The following is a 13,543-nucleotide window of genomic DNA, read 5'->3' on the forward strand; positions in this document are numbered from 1 at the left end:
CTGAGCCTTTTAAATGTTTCTCCTCTGCCAGCTGACATAATGTTAAGCTTTGTCAGAAGAGTGCCCTAAAGAGACTACAGAGGAAGGGGCTTTCTTTCCTGATTGCCTGTATCTCGCAGATTTATGGAGGACTTGCTCCCCATGCCACCTCTGCTCCTCAGGCTGTGAAGTCTCTCTAGTGCAGTGATTTCCAACTGGGGACAATGGTGCCCCCAGAAGACATATGGTGATACCTGGAAACAGTTTTCATGGCCACAACTGGTGGAGGGGGTACTACTCGCATCTAGTGGATAGAGGCCAGGGATGCTGCTGACCATCCCACAGTGCACAGGACAGCCCCCCACAATAAAGAATCATCCGGGCCCACAACAGTGCTGAGGTTAGGAAAACTTGCTCTAGTGCTAGGTGCCTATAGGCTACAGCTTTCTCCAGCATTTGCCGGGATGCTACATACATGCTTCTCTTTCTCCAGCTCTCTACTCAGGCAACAACAGCAATGCAGCAGGAGTCTGAGAAGGAGGCTTGTGCCCAGGCCAGGTGGCCACTCCCTGCACCCTCTCCTCAGCCCATAGCACATGCTGGAAGCACTGTCAAGCTGGCTTTCTAAAGAGCCAGTCACCTACCTTTATCCCACATGGCAGTCTGTAACTTGCCCAGCAGGGCTCTAGGTTGCTGCAGAGAAGGCCTTGCCAAATCCCCACTGTGGCAGTACCCACAGCAGTGCCCTAAATTCCTCTGTACCTGCCTCCTGCCTCCACTCTTGCGCCCGAGGTTTATCACTGTGCTCCTTCCAACTCAGACACCGCACTCTCCAGGCCTCTCATTTGCAGCAGCACCTTGACTGACTGTACACTCCCCACCAGTGTTTGTTACCTGCTGGCAAAGTCCCTGTGGACCAGCTCTGGCCCAGGCAACTCGTCAGATTTCTCTATCATCCAATGGGCCGCAACCACACCTTCTTCAATGAGATCTAAACCCACCTTCCAGTTTGTCCCTCCTGGTGTACTTTCTCTCAGCCCTAGGGTACCATTTAGAGTTCTCTTTATACAGTGACTTTATAGTTTCTCTCCTACCATAACTTAATAATTCTCTTTTAATTAAATTTTTTGGGGTGACATTGGTTAATAAAATTATACAGGTTTCAAGTATACAACTCTATAATACATCACCTGTATACTGTATCATGTGTTCACCACCCAAAGTTAAGCCTCCTTCCTTCAGCACTTACCCCCTTTACCCCCTCTTGTACCTTAAACTCACCACTTAAGTTATTGTGTGTTTTCTGTCTTCTCGCTGGATCTAGATTGATACATTCCCATGTGCCTATCCAAGTATTTCTCTTCAAATCTTTCCCATCTTAGACTCACCTAAAATCCTACTTCCTACTTGAGGTCTTCCCTGAGCACCCCAAGTAAGGAAATCTCTTTCTCTAAACTCACAGATCCTATCTTTATCACAAGTCGGCAATGGTAAGGTAGCCAGGTAAGCTTTCCCTAGCAATCGAGACACTTGTTTATTCACATCATGCCACACTCTTAGCACAACAGTCAAGAATTCACTGCAACACCGCCGACCCCTCCCCTGACTGAACACTTTACGGTAAATGCAATGGTGGCTAGGCTGTAGTGAAACAGAAGATCCTATACATGGGTGGTAATAAAGAAAACGACCTTTAGAAAGCAACCTGGCAGAATAGGACAATATCCATAAGGCATAAACTTTGATTCAGTAATTTTGGGAAATCAATTCTAAACAGGAAATATAAATTTTTAAAAAAAGAATAAATGCATAGAATGCTATTATAACACTGAAGAATCTCAATGATCATTAATGGAAGAATGGTTAGGTACATTTTTATAAATCACTACATAGCCACTAAAAATGATATATATGACTTGACATTAAGGGAATGATTAAATTAATTATAGTTCGATCTTCTCATCAACTATTATGTTCCATCAAAACTGCTCAGCTCTGCTAAGTTGGTTATAATTTATCCACCTGCTTTCTAACATTTCTAAAATCTCACTTTTCTAGTCTGATGTTATATTGTCTCTTCCATTTTCTTCATTTATGCCTTTATTACTTTTACTGTCATTTTAGTGGACTTAGGAAGGGAGAAGAAATAAGCATGTATGTTTCAACCTCCATGTGTAAGCAAAAGTTCAAAACTGATTTTCTTAAATAAAATTACTTAGAAAAAAAAAATTCTCACTAAGAAAGTGGGGACTCCTTTTCATTCAAAATATAGTGACTGACTAAATGAACATATCATCTCACCTTTTCTTACGGATTGAATTTTAGTTCACTAGAAAATGTCACTGTAGCCCAATCTCTAAAACTATCACAAAACACAGTATAATTATGAGGGTCCTATGACATTTATAAAGGTAGAAACAATATTTGATTTAGCTGTTATACACAGTATTAAATTAGAAAACTGACAGACACTGACTAAACTTAATACTTGCACCCAGAGAGAATCAAAGTTATTAACTATATTCAACTAAAAAACACTTAACTTCAAGTAAATGACATCTTAGGCATTTGAAAAGCCACAAAATAATGAGAAATCCAGTAGATATGAAACTTAAACACGGTCTAGAAAAACTGGAAAACAAAAAAGTAACTACAAATTCTAAAACACCTCAATTAAAAACAACAGAGAAACATGGAGTGAACGTATATATTTATACAGTATCTTTTTATTTAACTTCACTCTTATGCTTCTGAGTGCCACAGAGCCAAATAAAAAAGGAAAGGAAAACAAAGTGTGAGAATTCAAATTATTCCTTACCTCAGGACCCAAGGGAACTCAGTTCTCCACACAAGTGTCAGATGAACTAAGGACAGCGCGTTATAACATGTGCTGTTGACGGCCAATGACCTACCTTCAGCCACAGCAAGCAAGCAAGCTTTAGGGAAATCCGTCCTGATAGGCAGCAAGGCTGAGGCTGGACAGAGACCAAGTGCGGATGTACTTTGTGTAACTTACGCAAGCCTCACCTACCTGCCTAAATACAGGTGTTCATGTGCTTATATTAATGGATTTCTAATTTTACTTAGTAAAATAATTTCTTTCCAGTTCTATCTTATACAAACCACTCTCTCTAAAAATCAATCAATCAATCAATCAATCAATAAAAAGAATAAGGACACACAAGGACATAAAATGATATACCATATAAATAGTAATCAAAGGAGAGATGGGGCAGCCATGCTGAAATCCGATTTAGAAAGTAACCTTTAAAGGAAGAAGGATATGAGAGATAAACAGAGACACTTCATAGTGACAGGAAATCAATCCATCGGGCACTGTAACAATTCTAACTGAGCACGCACCCCTTATAATTTAGAATCCAAAGACACAAATTAGAAACTGATGGAAGTAAAATAACTAAATAAAACCATCATCTACAGTGGAAGATTTAACACACCTCTTAGTATCTGATGGGATAAGCAAAGAAAAAATATCAACAAAAATACGGAAAATCTGAGCAACAAAATCAAAACCATCTTGTTTGAAAAATCAACCCTGTGATGCTACAGCCTGACTTGTCTGCTGCCCTACAGAGCGCCACTGCTCTTCCAGTCCCCTAACTCAGGAGCTCCCGTGGCAGCTCCTGCTGTGTTCTGGGGGCATATCCACAGCAAGACGAAATACGCCAGCAAAAGAGCAAAAAGGAACAATCAGAAATAGGCATGAACTAAGTAAGATATATAAAGCCATGTAAGCCGGAAGGAAATGTTTCAAGAGTTAGGGGCTGGTAATGAAAAATTTAAAATATATAAATGTCAAAAAGAGCAAGAGAACTGAGGCAATAGTGAGAACTCGCATTTTAAGAGTACTTTCTATAATACAGGCATGGTGCTAAACACATTATAAATATTGTATCATTTAACCCCCACAGCAGTTCTATGAGACAGGTACTATTACCTCTAACCCAACAAAACTTGTGAGAAGCTTGATTGAAAGACACTGCCTGAGGTCACTCAAGTAGTAAGCTGGAATGTGGTAGAACCAGAATTTGAACGCAGATGTCTGAATGAGGTCATGTTCTTTGTTTTAAAAATTTCATTTAAATGGATAAATAAGATATAACATGCTAGAATTTTTAAATGGTTATTTTAATCTTTTGTGTGCCTCATCTCTACCTCTCCTCACTTCCATGCATATCACTCTAAACCCACGTTATTAACTCAGTATAGAGTCTTCCATATTTTCCTATAATCACATACAAAGATACATAAGAATTTATATACATTTTCATATATATGAGTTGTCAGTGTTTGAGAAATAGGGGCACATTATACACACTTCTACGCAGTTATTTTTATACTTAATAACACATAAAAATCCTGCCAAGTCAAATAGTATAACTCTAAGTCACTATTTTTAATGGTTGTTGCATAATGTGGATACACCAAAATTCATATGGCCATCTCCCTGTTGACAGGCACTTAGTTCTCAGTGTTTTGGAACAATGTTCCAATAAGTACTCTTAAATCCCCATGTTCTTACATATATCCATATATAACACTTCTTTTGTTTCTAATGGCCAGATTCCCAAGTGTGGAATTACTGGGTTGAATTTTAATAGGCGTTGCCAGATTGCTTTCCACAAGCAGTGTAAGAATCACATTTCCTGTAGCAATCTAGCAAGGTATCTTTCCCTACAATTCTATCATCAATAAGCAGCAGTAGTATTTTTAATTCTTACAGTGTTCACGTATAAACCCTTTCTTTAATTTGCATTTCTCTGACTACTAGTATATTTGAACATCTTTTCATGCTTGCTGGTCTTTTGGACTTTCTTTTCTGTGGATTATCTACTCATATCCTTTCCCTGGGTTGTGTGTGTGGGGTGTGTGTGTGTGTGTGTGTGTGTGTGTCATTCTTTGAATGCTTATCGTGTGTAAACCACTATTCTAAATGCAGATGAATTATGTGTTGACAAAACAGCCTTATCCAGTGGATAGGACTGTACTATTTTACAGATGAGAAAAACTGAGGCACAGACTACTTCAGTAACATACCAAGATGCACCATAAGGGGCAGAGGCAACAGAAAGCCTCAACGGTTTCCCCAGAATGCTGCACTCTAAACCCAAGGGAGCAAGCTGCGTTTTTGACCTTGGCGCCATAGAGAATTATTAAAGCCACTGCTGCTGAACCTCACGGGTGTGGTTAGGGTGTCAAGTTCAGAGACTGGCCCAATAGTCCATTTCCAAGGTGGCCTGGTGTGACACTTAGGAGAGGTGTGGGGAGCAGGCTGATCCTTCTGAGAACCCTGGGTCCAAACCAAACGCTTCACGACTCCGCTGCTGGACAAGTGGGGAAACGGAGGCCCACGGAGGCCCACGGAGGCCCACGGAGGCAGACTGACTGGTCCGAGGCTAGTGAGAGGCCGAAGCGGTGAAAGAACTCAGCTCTCTGGAGTCCCGGCTCAGACACGGCCTCCTGGTCACCGCGTCCCGGGCAGTGGCCCGACGTCCTGGCCCCTGCTCCCCAGAGGGGCCACAACAGGGTCCCCCTGCGGACGGCAGTGAAGTACGAGGTCAGAGCGTTCCTAAACGGCACGGCCCCGCGCTCGGAGGAGCGGCTGCGGGCGCAGCAGCCGAGGCGGGGCCGGGCCGGGCCAAAGGCTGCGACCCCGAGCGGTGGCGGCGCCGTCAGCGCGCCCCGGCGGCCCCGCGCGCCGGCCCGGCCGTCCTTCCCCGCGCACAGCCACCCGAGCGGCGGCCACCACCTCACCTGTCCGCCTAGAGGCAGCTGGCTCGTCCGTGACGGTCCCGGGAGGGCGACGCCGGGCCCGGAAGTCCCGCGCCGTGACGTCACAGCCCCGCGACGCGCACCCACCTGGAGCCGGCGCCTCCCGGACGCGCAGGCGCGGGGACGGGGAGCTGCGGCCCGCGGCGGCCGGAGCCCGGGGGGCGCGCGGGCCGGTGGGACCCTCTCTCCCCTCTCCTGGGACCGTCACCCCGCCTGCACCGTGGCGCCCCTGCGCGCTCTCTGCTGTCCCCCTCTCCTCCCCGCACCCACGGGCACAAGCGGGGCGGTCCCAGGAGCCTGGATTAGCGTGAGCACAGCCCCGCGGCGAAGCAGAGGCCGCGGGCGCCCAGGCCAGCGGCGCCGCGCGCTCGCCGTGCACACGGGGCCTGTCTGACGGGAGCAGTGTTGCAACCTCAGCAGCTGGCACGTAGCAGGGGGTGGGTATCACCGATCAAAAAGAGCAGTAGTGATTAGGACGGAGTTTTATAGCCGGGGGGCCCGCACGCAGAGGAAGCCTCGTTCCCGCTGCAGCCCCGCGGGGCTGGGAGCCGCCGCGCACCGGCTCCGGGAAGGACACGGCCTCTTCTCCCTTTTCAGTTTTACTTTCTAAAGATAATACCTAACGCCGTGAGTTTAGAAAAAGCCACTCACTGGGCTAAGAGCTTTTCATGAATTAACTCAGTGTTTGTCCTCAGCAACCCCTGGAGGTGAGAATTCCTATGCGCTCACGGAGCCTGGAAACACAGACAAGTGCAGAGAATAAACGAGCGATTACAGTGCACGGTACGCTCCAGGTGGTGTCCCTGTCACTCACGCACAGTTGGGTGCGTGCAGAAATTCCAGCGAGCGCGGTGCACAAGCGCAGCCTGCCTTCCCATCCCTGCCTGCGCATGATGTCTCTTGATATCGTGACACAAGCCTGTGCCAGAAAAAACCGAGGGGGTGCAGTGTTTGGGAGCTCGGCCTAGCTGGGAGCACTCTAGCTGATGGTCTTTCACGGTTGCAGACAAGTTGGCTGGTCAGGGCTGCAGACACCTCAAAGTTGCACTGAGGCTGGAGAATCCGCTGCTGAGCTCCGTCGCGGAATTGTGGCCCAGACCCGGTTTGTCACTGGCTGTTGGCTAGAGGCTGACCGATGTCAGAGGCACCTGGGGGCTCATTATAAAAGCATCCAGGGGCCAACTCCGCATTTCACTGATCTTGCAAAGTCCACAGAAAGATGCAATGTGGGTTTTCTGATGATTTAACTTCATGACTGTGTGGCAAGGAATAATGTATGGAAAGAAAGTGTCAAAATGTAAGGTGAGGCTTATGTAGAACAGGCTAATTACAGAACTGTAAGGAATGTCAGTGAGCAGAAGGAGAGAGAGTTTTGTCAAATAGTAACAGGTCATGTTTATCAAACATTTGCTGTGTGCCAAGTTTTGTGCTAAGTGTTTTACACAGGCCTGGAAGGGGAGAGAAGCTTGAGCACAGAGTTCAGGACCAGAGTCTCAGATAAATGGTCCCCTTTTTGCCCAACCCATATGGTCTTATGTCTGAGTCCTAGAGAAAAAGGAAGCAGAAATAAGTCATTTTTCCACAAAATCTATGAGAGATTTTGGGATGCCAAGGCAGTACTCCTTAGGAACCTCTGTGACAGAGTGTAGTGCCAAGGAAACCTGCCTCTTGTTGATCAGAGAAGCCTCATGCAGAGTGCCTGGGACGTGAAATGATTTCAAGGAGCTGTCAACCGTGTGCAGCACATACTGGGAGGAAGTTGTAGCAGAGGTCGTGTCAGAGCCTTCTACTGTTTCTTGGGCAACACAATTGTAGAGAAGAAAAGTGGTTGCATTTCTGACATGGCCCAGATGACTCTGCAGGGACTCTTAGAACCTGCCACGGTTGTTGGGGACCATTTCATGGAGGTAAGAGAGTAGCTAGGGCCACTTTGCAGAAGAGATGGGAGGCTCACAATAGCAATGAGAATGAGACAGAGAAATGGGTAACACTTAGGTCTTTATGATCGGAAGGAATATTTCTGGTGGATGTTATGAGAATGTTAGAAGGACCTGAAGTTATTAATAAAATATGTTCCCATCTTCCTTACTATTTCATTATACAGGAAGTTCAAATTATTGTTTTAGACACCCTTTGAACTAGGATCTATAGATTGAAGATTATGTAAAAAGGAACAAGAGGGAAAAAAGGGGAAAAAAAGAACAAAGAAATGAGAAAAAAACGAATACTTTAAAAAAAGGTCTTTCAAGGTCATTCAACATACATAATTTAACTTCAATTCCAAATGTTTTGTTTTAATCTATCAATATGATCCAGTAGGCTCTTCAATGAAACCACACCATAAAATAAACTTTTAATGGCATGGCAGGGTGCCATAAGAAAAATATGGGAGATGTCATTCAACTATCTCTATAAATTAAAGACAAAGTAGAGATCGGGACTAGCTACAGATGAATAGTCCTTTAGCGGACAGTATGTTCCCATTTTATTGGATTCTTCAGAAACTAATTGCTCTGTTGAGCAACGTTTTTGTGAGCTAATTATACTGCTAAAGGACCTTTACAAATCATTCTTTCTTATTTTTTAGGGGAGACTTTATATTCCCCAGTAAAATAAGAATGGAATTTTTCATAAATTGAAATGTCTTTCCATATTGTCCAACTATCCAACTCTTATAGGCTGAATAATGGCCTCCTGTGTCTGAATCCCTGGGACCTGTGAATATGCTACATTACATGACAAAAGGGACTTTGCAGGTATGACTAAGATGTGGTAGGGATCTTGAGATGGAAAGATTATCCTGGATTATCCAAGTGGGCCCAATGTAATCAAGAGGGTCCACACAAGAGGGAAGCAGGAGGCTAGGGTAAGAGACCATAATGTGATAATGGAAGCAGAGGGAGAGAAAAAATATGCTGGTGGAAGCAACAATCAGAGAGAGAGAGAGTTTGGAAAATGCTATACTGCTGGCTTGAAGCTGGAGGAAGGGGCCACAAACCAAGGAATGGAGGCAGTCAGCTAATTGCTAGAAAAAGGAAGGAAATGTTTTTAAGTCACTAAATTTTTGGTAATTTGTTGTGGCATCAATAGGAAACTAATATACCAACTGAACAAAAGCTTTGACCATTTCTGGTTTGCAAACAAGTGAAGAATGTTAGCTGGAAGTTTAACTTCTTTTTATTTTCTAGTCTCTAGAACAATATAAATAGTATTAGAACTATCAATAATTTATATTTTCCTAAAAATAATCCTCTTAATTCAGGTTCTCAAATTTATTTGCTTTGAGTTGAGCAAAGTAATTGTGTATCATGCAATGGGAGCAAGAAATAAATCTTTGTTGCTGTAAACTGCTGAGATTTTCGGGTTGTTTGTTATTGCAGCATATGCTAGCAAAATCGATACTGCATGTATTGAATAAATAAATATATATATTCTACATTCCTTTATATGTACATTTATATTCTATATTATAGACACATATTATATGAAATATACCATATACACATATTATATAAAATATATATACATATTATATACAAAATACATATCATGCATACCTAGATATGATATAGTAACATCTTTTGAACAAATAATGTATAATAAGTACATTTTTGGGGAACTTGAGATATAATGTTTGCTAATTAAATTATTACAAAATTTGTAGTTGTGTGTTTGTTTTGCTTTATGACCCATTTGTGGTCATAATTAATATTTGTTTGATGCCAACTTTTTGGTCCAAAACATCCTCCATTGCAAGTTTGCTTCTTTGAGACAATCCCAGTGCTCTATACCCATCAGCTTTGGGACATGGTTCTAGAAATTCATTTAGATGTTTGTAGTTTCTTTAATTCCAGGATTCTGTTACTCCTTAAAACCAGTGGAAATGGCCTGTAATTAGTGACATGTCTTTATAAATGTTGTCTCTCACAAAAGAAAAAATATAATCTCCTGTAACCATCAGACATACAAACCTTATGAGATATGAAGATAGTTTTAAAAATTCTTTTGAATTGGGAAAAGAAAATATTCTAATTTTTTCTTTAAAGCATCGTCAAAAAGTCAGGTGGATTTAGATTCCAAAATATGCATCTTATTTTTACACCATAGATGAGCTGTGCCTTTGAGTTAGCAAGTGCTCATATCATTTTGCAATTATTTTAATAGCATGTCTTATGGAACACTATTGGCAGATATAAGCAAAAATGTAAGATACCAAAAATAGTAGAAAAATAGTTTTTTTGGTTTAATACACTCTACCTTACATTGTCATTATTTTATGTGACAAAGCTGACATAAGTGAAAGTTTGGTTAATTGTCTAATTTTGCTCTTATAAACCCCAATTCTCTGTGTGTTAAAACAAATCTGAGTTTCAGTATGCTAATCTCTGCGTAATCAAATATGCCTAGGAAAAAACAATCTGCAGGGAAACTCCAGCTACAGGCCATATGATTTGCATTATTAGTGCTTTCCATGTAATAATTCTACACATTGTTATCATTAGCAACACTATTTCAATCATGAATATCACCAAGTTCAGAAGAAATCATTTCTGAATTGTCTCTATTAGACCATGATCAAGAGGAAAAAATACAAGACCGAGTTTTCCTTTAGTGCTGTATCTGACATTTTTAAATAGACTCATTTTCTGTGGTTTCATGTAACCTATTACATTTGTCACTGGATGGCAAGGAGGCCTGTCTTTCATTAGCACTTCCGCTAGTACTTGGGAAAATATCCTGGAAGAAAAAAGATTCCATTTTCCTCCCCCGATTTGGAGGCATTTGATTTTTTTTGGAAAATTTCAGTGAATATCATCTCTAATTTTAGTTGAATACCCCTCACCATATGATGTTACAAGATATAACTAACATACTATCCGCCTAGAAATATGTTTCTCTTTGATCCTAAAAATGGCTTTTGATTAAAAAATTGGCTCTCCATTATGTTAGGAGCGAGATAGCATTTAAGTGGTGCTGGTGGAGACTGATCTATAAAAGAACAAAAGAATAGATCAGAATTAAATCTGTTACTTTTTAATCCATCTCTTAATATTTTCCCCCCTTTATGCGTATCTTGCCCCAAGGTTCCCAGAAAACATCCACAAATTTAGAATGGGTTTGTTGTGTGTGTGTGTGTGTGTGTGTTTTGTCTTTGTAGGGGGTTTTGGAAAGCGTTTTTAGCCCAGTTATTTGCTTTACTCTTCCTTCCTATTTCTCCCTTCACCACAGATGCTCTTAGCGTCGGTTAGTGGCTCTCTATTGGGATGAGCCATTTAGGTCGAGACAGTACTCCCTGTACCACTCACTGATGAACCTTTCCTAGTGTAAGTGCTGAATGATCTTTCAGCTGTGAGAACCAGAGGTGTCACTCCCATGTGTAAAATTGTTCATTGGCTCCTTCTTAAAATCCACACTTCTCTATCCAACATATGAGGCTTTGATAACCGTGTCCTAATCTTACATTTTGCCTTCATCTCCCCTGTCCAGGAGTCTAAACTATCCAGAGATTTCCTACAGCTGTATTCGGATCCCTCTGTCTTTACACGTCCCATTCGTGTGGCCTGGGATGCTCTTCACCAATCAGGGAGGCTAATTTATTCCCTTTGTTCCATTTCTTTAGCTCAAATGTTAAACCTTTCCAGTGAAGCCTTTCTTGCCTGCCTCAGAGATTGATGCTGTGAGGCTGCCTTAACAGTTGTGGACCATGTAGCTCGGAACTTCTTTTACTTGAGAGATAGAGGGTTATTTATCGTGTTTAACCTGCCCTTATTTGTGTTTTTCTGTCACCAACTGTAATCTTGACTAATACATCTGCATTTTAGCAGTTACCAAAATGCATAGTACTAGTCCATATCTATCTATCTATCTATCTATCTATCTATCTATCTATCTATCTATCTATCTATCTATCTATCATCTATCTATCTATCATCTATCATCTATCATATACCTATCATCTATCTATATCTATCACCTATCTATCAATCATCTATATATTTATCTAATCTATCATCTATCTATCTCTCAGTAGGAGAGCTGGGGTTACTTGTGTTCTAATATAATGTAAGTATCATACTGCATCTTGCCAGAGCATGAGTTGAATCGATAGTGCGGGTGAGGGTAAGAGTGTGGTCTTCCCAAAAGATTCTTCTTAGTGTCTCTCATATAAATAAGAGGCAAACATAGGCCAGAACAATTGTAAGGGGGAACTCAGTTGATAAAAGAAATAACTGGGCCTTTCTCACCCTCAATGAGCCTGAACTTTGAGGAGTCACTGTTTCCATCAGGACACTTTCAGGTGAGGGGTGTTCAAGGTCACCTCTTTATCCCTGGATACACATGGGGAGGACCCAGACTGAGTGGGACATGGCAGGTCACAGAGTGAGAATAAGTCATAGTAGCTCCTAAGTCAATTTATTGCTCTCTGTGCATTTTAAGCATTATTCAGGAGAGCGAAGGCAGGGGCCTGCGTCTATCTTGGGCCTGTGGGTGTGCAGAGTCCTTCTGAAGTCAGCATGGTATCTACAAGAATCAACAGCGGACCACAGGGTAAGGGAGGGCTCAGCAGAAAAGAGCGAGTCAAGGAGCCAGCCAGCCCTCTCACCCAGAGTGTCTGCTTCCAAGGCAAAATTCTCCAATAAGGAATATTGAAATTTTTTACAATTAATGAACACACATGATGTTAGTTCTAGAAGGGCCCATAAAGGACATTTAGTCCAACTCTCTCATTTTACAGAAGAGGAACTCAGATCCATAGGGGTTGTGTGAATTTACCTGTGTCAGTGGCAGGGCCAATTCAATCTTCTTTCCACCATGCAATTTTAATACCAGATTATGGAACAAATCAATCTTCAATGAAATAAAATATATTTTACAAAATCCTGTGTTTGTGCATTTTTGTGGAGAAGAAATCCTCGGTTTTTAAAAAATCAAATTTTCAAGCGCATCATGAGCTATGGCATAAATGTAAAATGTTGGGAGGATGGCAGTTTTTCATGATAACTTTGCCTGGTTTTCCAAGTTCCTATAATGAAATTCCAATAAGTAAGTCCCTCACACCCACCAACTCTACCCACTGGTTTTCTCCTGAAGGAAAGTAGCTTATATTCTCATTGAAAACTTCTTTTGATATGTCACCTTCTTGTACTTAAGTCTTTGATGAAAAATACCCTTACTACAGTGAGTGTCCAGTTCCGAAGCACATGGATTTTTTGTATCTGATCTTATCTGCCTAGAGATGAAAGTGCATTTTTATCACCAGCGATTGCGTTGAAGGGCCCAGTACTTTTCAGTCAGTTCTGATTATATTTGTTCTTCATAGTGTCTGCTCAGTTTCAAGGTGACAATTTGAACTTGGAAACTCTCTTATTCACTATGGTTTCTGACCTGTGCTGATGCTAAATAGTATATTCATTTCCAAAGTGATGCTTTTTTCTTTGCTTATTTAATGTTTTATGCATCATGCTTCCTTTACTCAAAGTAGTCAACAAAATAAACTTTCCAGGCACCCAAGATGGTGACAGAATAGGTGGATGCTACACTCACCTCCTCCCAGGACCAAACTGGAATTACCACTAAAATATAGGACAATCGGCATGAATAGCCAACCGAAGACTAGCTGAACAGAAACCTTATAACCAAGGATTTACAAACCAAGGAAGCCACGTCAAGACTGGTAGGAAGGGCAGAGATGCGAAAAGGATTGGCCCCTGCTCCTACAGGTGGCAGCTGAGATTCCAGAAGGATATCTCAGCTGCAAAGATTCCCCCTG

At 42.0% G+C, this 13,543-nt stretch overlaps 1 protein-coding gene across 2 annotated transcripts in view; it reads right to left on the reverse strand.

The window, feature by feature from the left end:
- LDAH (lipid droplet associated hydrolase) overlaps positions 1-5,845 on the reverse strand; it is a 67,633-nt gene extending 61,788 nt beyond the window's left edge. The window contains exon 1 of one of the 2 annotated variants that reach the window (XR_014000171.1): positions 5,755-5,827. The gene's annotated coding sequence lies outside the window, so the exon portion shown is untranslated. Of the gene's footprint in view, positions 1-5,754 lie in introns of both variants that reach the window. The other variant, XM_081156803.1, reaches the window with a different exon arrangement.
- Between the last annotated feature and the right edge of the window lie 7,698 nt (positions 5,846-13,543).

Source organism: Miniopterus schreibersii, assembly GCF_964146895.1.
Source record: "Miniopterus schreibersii genome assembly, chromosome: 13".
In the NCBI taxonomy this organism is placed as follows: Eukaryota; Metazoa; Chordata; class Mammalia; order Chiroptera; family Miniopteridae; genus Miniopterus; species Miniopterus schreibersii.